The sequence below is a fragment of the Anas acuta genome, chromosome 18 (genome assembly GCF_963932015.1).
Source record: "Anas acuta chromosome 18, bAnaAcu1.1, whole genome shotgun sequence".
NCBI lineage: Eukaryota > Metazoa > Chordata > Aves > Anseriformes > Anatidae > Anas > Anas acuta.
The window spans coordinates 518,090-531,205 of record NC_088996.1 but is presented as its reverse complement, the minus strand read 5'-3'; the positions used below and the strand labels follow the sequence as shown (position 1 = coordinate 531,205).

The following is a 13,116-nucleotide window of genomic DNA, read 5'->3' as shown; positions in this document are numbered from 1 at the left end:
GGGCCTGCATCTTGAGGGAGGGTTGGGGCTGTTTGTACACCTTTGGGACCTGTCTCTGGGGGGGGAGAGCTACTTGTACACTTTCTGGGCCTTTATTTTATGGGGGTTGGGAGCTGCTTGTACACTTCTGGACCTATGTTCAGGGGGGTTGGGAGCTGCTCACGCATTCTAGGTGCCTCCCTTTTGAGAGGGGTTGGGGCCTGCATCTGTGGGTGGTTGGGAGCTGCTTGTACACTTTAGGGGCCTGGGTCTCGGAGGGGGGTCTGGGCTGTTTGTACACCTTTGTGGCCTGTGTTTTGGGGGGGTGGGTGCCTGTGCCTGGGAGAGTTGGGAGGTGCTTGTACACTCTAGGGGCCTCCATTTGGGGGTCTTTGAGGCCTCCCTTTGAGGGGGAGGGAGTTGGTAGTTGGTTGTACACCTCTGCGTCCCATGTCTTGGGGGGGGGGGGGGCGAGGGGTTGGGACCTGTCTCTGAAGGGGCAGGTTGTGAGCTGCTTGTACACCTTTGGGACCTGTGTCTGGGGCGGGGGGAGAGGGACCTGGGTCTGGGGCCTGTGTTCTTGGGAGGGGGTGTGGGGGTAGGAGTTTCTTGTGGTCAGCTGGGGTCTACATCTGGGTGTGGTTGGTGCCTGCTTCTGTTGGCAGTTTGGGGCCTGCTTGTAGACTTCTGCAGCCCGGGTGTGAGGGCTTTTCTGTAATGTTTGGGGTCTGCTTTTTTTCCTTGGGATGCATCTTGACCTTTGAGGCCTAGCTGTAGCATTTGGGGCCTGCGTCTGGGCCTTTTCTGTAGCTTTTTGGTCGCGTGTTTGTGATTTGGGGCCTGTATCCAGGGTTTTGCCTTTTTTGTAGTTTCCATCTTTGTGTCTGTGTGTTTCGTTGTTGGTTGTCTGGGGTTAGAGGCAGTTTGGGGTTTGGATTAAGGCCAGTGTCATTAGCGTTAGGGGGTTGATAATAAGGGTTAGGGTTGTGGTTAGAGTTGTTAGGTTTAAGGGGAATAAGGATTTCAGGGTAAGGGGATCAAGGTTGTGGGAATAAAAATGCTGTTTTTGCGCAGTTACATCCTTTAGAGGGAAGGAAGGTGGTATTGAGATAAGCTTGCAGTGATAAGAGAGCTTAACAGTGTGAAATGTGTTCATCTGATTTGTGTCGATATAGAACAATGCTAGGGCTGCATGATATGATGAAATGTGATCTTCTGTCTTACATACCTTTGTATAACCACAAGTCTAAGAAAACCAGAGTGGTTAGTGTATATAGTTCTTGTATCTTGCAAAGGAATGGTCCAGCAATTCGGGTCAATAGGGGATAAGAGAACAAAGGGGTTTCAGAATAACTGCTAACTATTACAACTGCTGCATGGGACACTATGCAAGTCTCTGACATCCAGCAAAGATGGACAAAGGAGAAGGACAAGGGAAAAGCCTGGGAGGAAGACTACGAGCTTTCAGCATGAGAGACCCCCAGAGGGACCACTGGAGACTGATAACGCATGCACCAGTGGGAGGGTTCGGATTCCAGGAACTAATTATAATAACCCTGCCTTTTCTAGAAGTTGTAACGAATATGTATTAGCCTAGGAGCATAAAAACCTGGAGCCTGATGTAACTTGTGTGCGTCTTGGTGGAGCAGAGACTCGCGGCGCACCCAGCACTGCTTGCTTACCTCTATTCATTTAATAAATTATAAACTTCAATTGCAATCCTATTTGGGACCCAGTCATTTATTACAATTGTGGGCTTGTCTGGGAGGGCTTTGGTTCCTGAATTCTGATTTGATCCAGGAGAGGCGCTCCACCTTTTGGTGGCTGCTGTTCGAGTCAGGTCAGGACTAATGGCATCTTGAACCTGAATAAAGGTAAGCAAAGGTTTTGATATTTTTTTTCAGCTCCCTTGCCAGCTGCAGCACTATATTTTGCCCGTAATTCTGTGAAGATCCGAACAAAGACGATGGAGTCGTAAGCATTTAAAGTGTATACCATTCAGTTGGGTGGGATTCGGTTGCCTGTGTGTGCAAGAGTGTGGCTGAGATGGAACTTAGTTCCAAAGCGATTGTGGAGGTCTTCTAACTGCGGTTCCAATCTCCTGTGAGGGACTTGGCCGGTGAAGGACCGAAGCGATTCCTATGGGATTTGTGGGTGGGTGATAGATCCTAAACCCCCTGCAAGACACTCTTACTAGAGGTAACTAAGGGCTGTGGGAATTGCCATAGTAAAATTTCTAGATGGGTCAGACAAAATCGAAGACCAGGGACCAAAAGAAATGGAGCAAATTACCAGACATACCACCAGAAAGTCCATTAGGAATAACGATTAGAAATTGGAATGATAGGGGCCCCAGAAAAGGAAAAAGTAAATTGAAAATGGTCCAGTATTGTATGATAGAATGGCCAAAGGAGCCTTTAAGACCACATGTCTTTCAGCCTGTTTTTGGATCCTTTGAAGACTAGATTTGCTGGGCCTTAAATATCCATGTTAATTCAAAGGAACCTTTTAGCCAGGAAGAAAGTGATTATGCAGGATTATGGATCAGGAGGACTTCACGTCCTTTTCCAGCCTCAATATTTACACTAAAAGCAGATAAGAAATTTGAAGAAGAAGAAGAACAGGAAAAAGAAAAAGATGATAAACGGGAGCAGTTGGATAATCTACCACCTCCATATCCTAACAATCCAGCCCCGGCAGCTCCCCCTCCGGTGGCTGTGGTATCTCCAGCAATACCACCATAGTCCCTGCTTCCACCACCAACAGCACCAGAATTAGGCTGACCTCCGGCTGCATACACGAGAAGTAGGACTGCCATATCTGAGAGAGCTTCTCTATATCTCTTAAGGGAGGTAAGCGCTGTTTGCTTACCTCTATTCATTTAATAAGTTGTAAACTTTGATTGTAATCCTATTTGGGATTTAGTCATTTATTATAACTGACAACCTTGTAAAATGCAGACAACCAGAATCCTTACAGCAATTAGGTGGAAATCACGGCGTAAGAAACATTACCACCTCAAAGAGTAAAAACCTCAAAAGAAATGTGACTTGTAACAGGCCAGCAGCTATGTATTTTCTGTAAAGCACCAGCTAGATTATGAACCTTGAATAGCACAGTGAATGGGGAAACAGGGGAGGGTCCCGGTCCTTGGCAGAAAAAAAAAGTGTATAAACTGTGTATGGAATTAGTAGGCACCCTCCTGCTTGCGGGACGCCCGCCATTGTAATCTCGAATAATAATGCTACTGTACTGAGATCCTCGACTCAGCCTATGTTATTGGCTACAGAGTGATTCACGGTTTTAAGGTTTCAGGGATTGGGCACTAGGGTTGGGTTTCAGGGTAAGGGGTTTCAGGGTTTATGTTTAGGATTTTAAGGATTTTAGGGTTGGTTTTAATGGTTAGGATTTTAAAGATTTGGGGGTTAGGGTTTTAAGGGTTTCAGGGTTAGCGTGTTAGGGTTTTAGAGTTTTTTGGGTTGTAGTGTTGATATGTTTTTTAGGGTTAGGGTCTTAGGGTTTTATTTTTGGTCAGTTATTTACGGTTAGGTTTTTAAGATCTTATTTTTTTTTTTTTTTTTTTTTTTCAGGTTAGGTTCTCCAGGGCTAGGGTTTTGAGTATCCTAATTTTGGGGGTTTGTGTTTTGAGCATCTTAATTTTTTGGGTTTGGGTTTTGAGCGTCCTAAGTTTTCGGGAAAGGGTTTTGAGCATCTTAATGTTTTCAGGATAGGGCTTTTAGCATCCTAAGTTTTTGGGATAGGGTTTGGAGCGTCCTAAGTTTTCGGGATAGGGTTTGGAGCATCTTAATGTTTTGGGTTTGGGTTTTGAGCATCTGAAGTTTTCAGGATAGGGTTTTGAGCATCCTAAGTTTTCAGGATAGGGTTTTGAGCCTCCTAATGTTTTTTTAGTTAGGGTTTGGAGCGTCCTAATGTTTTTGGGTTAGGGTTTTGAGTGTCCTAAGTTTTCGGGAAAGCGTTTGGAGCATCCTAATGTTTTGCATTAGGGCTTTGAGCGTCCTAATGTTTTGGGTTGGGTTTGGGTTTTGAGCGTCTTAATTTCTGGGTTTGGGTTTTGAGTGTTCTAAGATTTTGGGTTAGGGGTTTTAGGCATAGGTCTTCAGGGGTTTAGTGTGGTAAATAGTTTGGGTTAGGTCTGTAGGTGTTTTGAGGTTTTTTTAGGGTTAGGGCTTGAGGCTTTTTTGTAAGGGCGGTAAGGGCTAGGGTTACAGTGAGTGCTGGTAAATGTAGTTCTCGAAAACTTGGCCTGTGGTTGGCCATGCCGGCTGTCTGGGGAATGCTGGTAGGTGTAGTTTTCCAGCACCAGGAGGCCATGTTGTGTGCCCAGAGCATGCCGGGAAATGTAGTTGTCGGATTCCGGACTTCCGGGAGGCCATGTTGAGTGCCCAAGAGCATACCGGGAGATGTAGTTCTCGGGAACCAGGGTTAGGGTTAGGGGCTAGGGTTAGGGTTTAGGGTTAGGGGTTGATGTTAGGGTTAGAGGGTTAGGGTTAGGGATAGGTTAGGGGTAGGTTTAGGGGTTAGAGTAAGGGTTAGGGTGAGAGTATTAGGGTTAGGGTTTGGGTTCGGGTTAGGGGTTGGGGTTAGGGTTAGGGTAAGGGTAAGGGTGAGAGTATTAGGGTTAGGGTTTGGGTTAGGGTTACGGTAAGGTTTAGGGTAAGGGTTAGGACAAGGGTAAGTGTTAGGGTAAGGCTAAGGGTAAGGTTAACGGTTAGGGTAAGGGTAAGGGTTAGGGTTAATGTTAGGATAAGGGTAAGGTAAGGGTTAAGGTTTGGGTTAGGGTAAAGGTTTTCATTTGTTAAAGCTGAAACGCGGTATGCAATCTGGGACATCACAGCCAGAGCTGCCTATGGCAAGGTGAGAAAGGAACTCATGGAGCAGATGTTCTACTCCTAGTTTTCTCTTTATACATAAATAAAAGTTTGAGCTAACTCCATTTGGAAGAGTTCCAATTATTTGCTTGGTCATATTGTCCTTTCAATATTATAAGCTGCAGCAAAAGCATGGGGATTGTTGCTTCTAGAAACACCCCAGTTCTCTTGTCTGCACTATGCATGCTGTTGAGCTAAAACAGATTTAAAAAAAAAAAAAAAGAAAAGAAAAATCACACACACACACACAAAACACCACAGCTGCTGCTGCTGCTCTCTTCCTACTTCCTTGTGCTTTGCCCCTCCCCTTTCCCAGGTGATTGGGTTTGGGTGCTGGGCCAAATGGTATATGAGCCCCAGGCATCCCCTCAGAGAGCTCTGTCTGCTTGGGCTGCTCTTTGGGGTGCTTGTTTTTCCTTCAGTCAGTTTCGGGGTTCTTTAGGTGGATCAGAGTCTATGGACTGATGCATTTCCAAGTAGCGAGGGGTATGCACATCTTTTTGAGGCAACAACTAATAGGATCTGTTAGAATAAACTAATTCTAACTAGGACTTGGTGCCTTTATTGCGTGCAGTTCTTCATCAGGTGAGTAACTGTTATAGCATGTTTATGGATAGGATGTCAATGTTACTTTGTGTGTTTGCTATGCAGTGCCTGTGGGGACACTCTGTGCTTGGCTGGGAACTGAGGGCAGAAGTAACGCCAGGGCTTGTCTTCAGTCAGGGTGGAAACACTGTGTGATTGGCTTGGAAAATAAAATTTGTGTGGCTTCCAAAATGTTAATGAAAATAAAATAAAATTTTGTGAAATATGTTTATCTGATTCGTGTTGTTATGGAACAACGCTAGGGCCTCATAATGAAATGTGACCTTCTGTCTTACATCCCCTTCTATAAATAACTACAAGGCCAAGAGAAAGAGAGTGGTTAGTGTATATAGTTCTTGTATCTTGCAAAAGAACGGTCTAGCAGTTCATGTCGATAGAGGGTTTGAAGGGTAAACCTTGAGACTCGGGTCTGGGAGATAAGAGAATGGGGGGAGTTTTTTGAGATAACTGCTGACTATTGCACGAGACACAGCTTTCTGACATCTGGCCCAGCAACTACTAAATGGAGGGGGGGGGGGGGGCTGAAGAACGACTGAAGGACAAAGCCTGGTGTAATACACAATAAATGTTTGTTCATTGTCTTTTGTAAAAACAAGGAGTTCTGTTTGAGGAACGGGAGTTGTGAAAACTCCCTGCTGAAGTAAGGAGCTGTATAATGCTTAGCTAGACACTATGAAAATTCCTTTGCTTAATGTAACAAAAAAGAGAACCCTCTCCCCTTCTCTCCTTCTGCATCTCAGTAGCCTCTTTTGTTCAAAATAACACTGCTGCAAAGTTCATGTAACCATCTCCTGATAAGTTGTTAAACTAGTGTATCAACATCTTGCCTTCCTGTCTCACGCTGGGCCAACATGACCAAATAAAGAAAGAAGTTGAACCACAACGCCGAGGAAGACTACGGCCTTCATCTTCACGACCACCAGAGGGACAGAGACGACCCCCTAGCAACAGTGCGCGCAGTCGCAGAATATACCAGGATGTGCTGCGTAATCCCAGAATTACCAAGATATAAAAAGGGACCCTGGGGGGGGTGAGGTGCGCGCCGTTGGCGGAGCCGAGACTCCCCGGCCGCCCAGCGCTGTTTTGCTTGCTGTTGCTTACTCAATAAATTCCTTTCTATTATTAATGCAATGCTCTCTGAAAATTAAGGGGGCAACTTATAACAAATTTGGTGCCGTGACTCGGATGAAGGCAATCTGATTGAAAGACCTTCGGAGGGGGCGCCCCGCTGATTTCAGCGGCCTTCACTAGGATTACTTTCATTCAAATCCTTCACCGACGAACCCTAAATTCGGCAGCAAGCAAATAAAGCCGGCAACCCCTAGTAATCTTTGTGCACGAAGACCGAACGAAGACTCAGGAGTGAGTAAGTATAGGCCGGTGATCCGTTCGGTTGGGGTTGGGTATCCTGGAGCGTAGTGTTGTGAGACGTCCAATTGCGGACGAAGCGAGTGCGGACCCCTCGGTAGTGCGGTTCCCACATCCCGCGAGGGACTGGGCCACGAAAAGGGGGAAGCGATTTGTGTGTGTGTGTGTGAAGGCGCTCCAGAAGATGGGACAGAAGAAGAGTAAGCCTTCTGGTCCCATGGGCAGGGTAACGTCTGGTGTTAGGTTACCCTGGGATTAATGATTAAAAATTGGGAGGATTCCCCTTTTAGGCGGGGAAGGAATAAAGTAAAAATGATACATTATTGTGTTGAAGTTTGGGGTGGTAAACAGATTTGAGGAGACCACCTTTACTGGCCTGTATTTGGGTCCTTTGAAGATTGGGTTTGCCAGGCCCTAAATATCTATGTAAACTCAAAGGAACCTTTTAGTTTGGAAGAAAGTGAATATGCACATTTGTGGATCAGCTCGGAAACTCGAGCCAATTTATATCCTCTAAAAGAAAAAGGAGGGGATGGGAGGCACAAGCAAAACCGAGAATTAGGGACCCCAGCCCCACTGCCTCCCTATATTTCACCACCACCACCTGCAGCCCCTCCGACTCCCGGGCTTCCTAATCCGCAACCCCAGGGAGACTTTGATAGCAACTCTGACTCTAGCGTTCAGGGACCAGTGACTAGGAATATGTGGCCGTCCCCATTAACTCCGGGGACGTCCGAGATTTTAAGAAAGAGACAGGAGGAGGGTAAGTGAGCTTTAATGGCAACTGGCACAATGTTTCCAGCTGCTGAGGAATAATTGTAACTGGAATAATAACTGTACATTGTATATTGTATATATAAAAGCCCGGGCATTTTTGTTAAAGTGTTCTTTTATACATATGTTAATATGTAAATATGAAAATATAAGAACTGCCATTGAGGTGTATGTTTAAGGGAACAAAATTTTCCCAGGCATATTATCGGCTCATCAGGTTTAAATGTTCCCAGTGTAATTGTCTACAGGCAGTTAATTTACAGTGGTCTGATTTTACTTGTGTATCTATATATTGTAGATTTTGGAGGGATTGGGATTGACTAGTAAAGAGCTTCTAGGAAAATGGTGGAATATTAACCACTGCAGATTACAATAGGAAAAGTTCAAAGCAAAGAAATCCCGAGGAAAAGCCCCCTAGGATGTATACTAACACATTGGAGGGATATAGTGGGATGAGAGGGTACAGAGAGTAAAAGAACCCTTATCAAATATTGTAATCAGTGGTGGCCACTTTATAAACTAGAGGATGGAGCGGAGTGGCCCCTAAATGGAAGTATTAATTATAACACCATATTACGGTCAATGTTGTTTTTGTGGAAAGAAGGAAAACAGGATGAAATGTTGTATATTGAGGTTGTTTCAGCATCTTGGAGGGAAAAGGTACGGAATTAAGTTGGCCCCTGACTGAGTCTTTGATGTCGGCATTAGAAAAGTAAAGGCTAGAGAAAGATAAAGGAAGTGTTAAAGGTATTTGAAGTTGTATGAGCAGGGAAAGGTGATGTAGGCATTATCTAAGTAACAGTCTAGAAGTTTTGGTATATTTGCATATTTGCTGTGGTGTTTGTTCAGTTTCCCAAGCATCGGGGAGGGGGACGGTGGGGGAACGGCCTGCTCCACCAGGGGCCTCTCCAGCGGCCGCAGGGGGGCTTCAGCTCCAGCGCCTGAAGCGCCTCCTCCCCCTCCTTCTGCACTGACTTTGGTGTCTGCGGGGGGGTTTCTCACTCTCCCAACTGCTGTTACTTGTAAAGTATCAGGGATTAAATTAACTAATGAAACCCTAAATGTGATGGGGGTAGAAGGGACTGGGATAACAGTGCCACTTTTGGGGGATACCAAGCTGAGACTAGGGGATAAAATGATCACTGGGCAATTATTGTATATATCCAAGGCAGAGACTAACTTGTTGGGAAGGGATTTGATGATTAAATTGGGCATTCAAATAGTAAATTGTTAGACTGGAATAACAGTGTTATGAATGGAGTGCTCTCTGGCCCTGAGAGCAAACATACATGTATATTCACCTCTGACTGGAAAGACCCTGAAATGGGGGCGAAAGCAACAATATAGATGGACAATTTTACCTCAGAGGTTTACAGGGCCACCTATCTATTTGGGTAAATTCTAAAAAAAAAAATATTTTGGAGCAATTACAACTTCCCAAGGAGGTATTAATGTTACAAATATGTGGATCATTTTAAGGAAAATTGATACTCCCTGATGGGAGAGAAATGCTGAATAAAGTGATAATGAGGCAAATATTAACTGTTTTACATCAGAAGAGTCATTGGGAGGTGCAAGCAATGTGTGATGTTGTTCTAAGAAAGCATGTCTGTGTAGGAATATATACTTTAGAGAAGCACACATGCAGAGGATGTACTATATGTCAAAGGGTAAATAAAAAGGCCTTCTGTAACCTATCTAGAGGGGGACGGGAGCCAGGGCTTTGACCTTTCCAAAGTATACAGGTAGACTTTACTGAGTTACTTGTTTGTCCTAATTGACCACGTGACTGAATGGGTGTAAAGCTTTACTGCAAGGATCAAAGCAGGCCTTAGAGATTGAGTGGGATTTTCACAGCCCCTAGCACCCCTCCTCTTCTGGAAAGGAAGAGTGAATGAATGGTGAAATTAAGAAACAACTAACAAAACTTGTGCTGGAAACTAAGGCTTCTTGGGTAAAATGCTTACCCCTTGCACTGTTAAACATATGGATGCAGCCCAGAACTGATGTAGGAATTTCTCCTTTTGAAATGCTATATGGTATACCCTATGACTTGGAATTGCCACTTGATCACCCTCAATTCTAATTAAGACTTGGAAAGAGACTGCTTTAACACCACGATGGGGAAGGCCCCTATGTTGTTTTGCTTACCACAGAAACGGCTGTTCGAACTGCGGAGAAAGGATGGACGCATGCCAGCCGTGTGAAAGGACCAATCCGGGAAGGTAAATGGGAGGCAGCTCCAGGCCCTGACGACTTGAAGCTGACACTAAGACGGACTCGATAAGTATTTTATATTATCTGTGTATCGTGGGAAGGGGAGGAGGCCCTGTTTCAAAGGCTCCCTAGTAGGTTCCCCTGAAGAACACTGCTGCTGCTAAGAAGAACCGATACCTTGTAGTTCGCTGCAACCGAACTGACAAGCGAGGCAGAGAAGTGAAAACGGTGGGGGACTGACGGGCCGACAATTTAGATGGGCTCCAACCACCTCCTACGATACATGGGAGTCAGTATCATCGTTTTGGTCAGCTATGGGTCTGCGCATCCCCATCAGCCTTTTAAATGGAGCTTGATCAGATGGAAGGATCAATTCGTCATCCAGCAAACAACGACAGCGGGTGCTCCCAGTTTCTGCATCACATTATGTGACCTGGTGTCAGTGCAGCCATGCTTTAACCGATCAGGATTTTATTTCTGCCCAAGTTCTAACTCAGGAAAGGGGTACTGTAATTACCCGAACATGTATTATTGTGCATACTGGGGGTGTGAAACCATTGCTATGGACTGGACACTCGGGGCTGGTCGGAATAAATTCTTACAAGTGGGATATGGGCTGCAAGGTTGTAACCAACAAGCAGGTCCCCGTTACAGGTGGTGAGGGCATGGTATAGGGTATACAGGAACCTTCCATGGAAATAAAGAAATTTGCAAGGTTCTATATATAAATATAACAAACTTGGATGATACTAGCTGGGTACTAGGAAAAATGTCAGATTTTACAAACACAGAACAGATAGGGGAGGACTCATAGTAATAAAAAGGAGGATGCCGATAGGCCCCAGGCAGTAGGACCAAATGAGGTATTGTCAGAAAATGTCCAGGGAATCCAGCCTGCGGAAAATACTGCACTTCCAACCCTCGGCAGCCCTACGAACTCAGGTAAAGCCGAGATTGATAACATAGCTGAGAATAACATATGGGGGGGGGTCATGAATGCCAGCTACCAATTATTAAACAAAACAAACCCAAGTGTAACAAAACACTGTTGATTATGCTTTAGTATAAGGCCTTCATATTATGATGCTATCGGGAATCCTGGGGAGCCCTCCCGCACAAACGAGAACAGCCCTCTACATTACAGTTGGGAAAAGACATAAGGGTAACACTAACAGAAGTCACTGGAGGTGGTAGGTGTGTGTGCACGGTTCCTAGTGGGAAGTGTCACCTATGTAATATCATGGAGAATGGAAAATAATCAGCCGAGTGGTTAATCCCAGCCAACAACGCTAGGTGGGTTTGTTTGTGAGTGGGCGTAACTCCTTGTCTATCACTAAAACTCTTTAATGCATCTCGTGATTTCTGTATACAGGTGATAATTATACCAAGGATTCTATACCACTCTGAGGATTATATGTACACCCAGACACAGTGGAAAGTCATCATCTGGAAAGATGGGAACCATTCACGGCTCTAACTTTGGCCACCCTAATAATCCTGGGAGGAGCTGGAGTGGGGACCAGGGTAGCCTCATTGGTTAAACAAAATCAATAATTTACTTCCTTATGCATTGCTGTGGACGAGGACCTGACCCAAACTGAACAATCCATCTCGGCCCTGGAAAATCTATCAGGTTGCTTTCAGAGGTAGTGTTACAAAATCATAGGGGATTAGATTTGGTATTTTTTTTTTACAACAGGACAGGCTGTGTGCAGCCCCGAAAGAGGAATGCTGTGTGTATGCTGATCACACTGGAGAGGTAAGAGATACAATGGCAAGACCCAGGGAAGGGTTGAAAAAAAAAAAGGAAACAAGAGAATGAAGCCCGACAGAGCTGGTATGAATCTTGGTTTAATTATTCACCTTGGCTTACTACTTTATTATCAACAATAACAGGACCTTTGTTGTTCTTAATAATAGCACTAACTTTTGGACCATGTATTTTTAATAAATTGATTGCGATTGTAAAGGGACATTTAGAAGCGGCACATTTAATGCTCATACATGCCAGATACGAGCCAATAAGTACCAACAAAGGAATCGAGGAAACATTAGTTCTTAGTAGCCAGGCATTGCAGAGCTTCAATGAACAAAATGAGTAACTAAAACAAAAAGGAGGGATTGTAATACACAATAAATGTTTGTTCATTGTCTCTTGTAAAAACAAGGAGTTCTGTCTGAGGAACGGGAGTTGTGAAAACTCCCTGCTGAAGTAAGGAGCTGTATAATGCTTAGCTAGACACTATGAAAATTCCTTTGCTTAATGTAACAAAAAAGAGAACCCTCTCCCCTTCTCTCCTTCTGCATCTCAGTAGCCTCTTTTGTTCAAAATAACACTGCTGCAAAGTTCATGTAACCATCTCCTGATAAGTTGTTAAACTAGTGTATCAACATCTTGCCTTCCTGTCTCACGCTGGGCCAACATGACCAAATAAAGAAAGAAGTTGAACCACAACGCCGAGGAAGACTACGGCCTTCATCTTCACGACCACCAGAGGGACAGAGACGACCCCCTAGCAACAGTGCGCGCAGTCGCAGAATATACCAGGATGTGCTGCGTAATCCCAGAATTACCAAGATATAAAAAGGGACCCTGGGGGGGGTGAGGTGCGCGCCGTTGGCGGAGCCGAGACTCCCCGGCCGCCCAGCGCTGTTTTGCTTGCTGTTGCTTACTCAATAAATTCCTTTCTATTATTAATGCAATGCTCTCTGAAAATTAAGGGGGCAACTTATAACACCTGGGAGGAAGACTACAAGCCTTCAGTACGAGCAACCTTCAGTACGAGGGACCACCAGAGACGGATACCCATACATCCATGGGATGGTTCAGGTCCCAGGAAACTAATTATAATATCCCTGCCTTTTCCAAAAGTGTTGATGAAAATGTATTAGCCTAGGAGAATAAAAACCAGCCGCCGGATGTAACTGGTGTGCATCTTGGTGGAGCAGAGACTCCCGGCGCACCCAGTGCTGTTTGCTTACCTCTATTCCTTTCATAAATTGCAAACATTAATTGTTGTGGTGGTTTTACCGTGCTGGGCAGCTAAACCCCACAACCGCTCTCTCACTCCCCCTCATTTAGATGAGGAGGGGAAGAAGTAAAGCAAAGAACAACTCACGGGTTGAGATAAGGGTAATTTAATTAAAGGGAAATAATTATAATAATTAAATAAAGACTACCATGAACTAAACAATTTAACTAAGGGGAAATAAAAAGGGAAAGGGGAAAGGGAGGGGAAAAGGGAAAATAAAAAGAAGGGAGGAAAACAAACAAACAAAATAA

The 13,116-nt window shown here is 44.7% G+C and overlaps 2 long non-coding RNA genes across 2 annotated transcripts; both read left to right on the top strand.

The window, feature by feature from the left end:
• Positions 1–415: 415 nt before the first annotated feature.
• LOC137841846 (uncharacterized) lies at positions 416–5,683 on the top strand. The gene is made up of 2 exons (XR_011088786.1): positions 416–1,953; positions 5,520–5,683. It is a non-coding gene; the product is annotated as an uncharacterized lncRNA (long non-coding RNA).
• A 938-nt stretch (positions 5,684–6,621) lies between these two features.
• LOC137841844 (uncharacterized) lies at positions 6,622–12,531 on the top strand. The gene is made up of 2 exons (XR_011088784.1): positions 6,622–6,840; positions 9,773–12,531. It is a non-coding gene; the product is annotated as an uncharacterized lncRNA (long non-coding RNA).
• Positions 12,532–13,116: the final 585 nt, after the last annotated feature.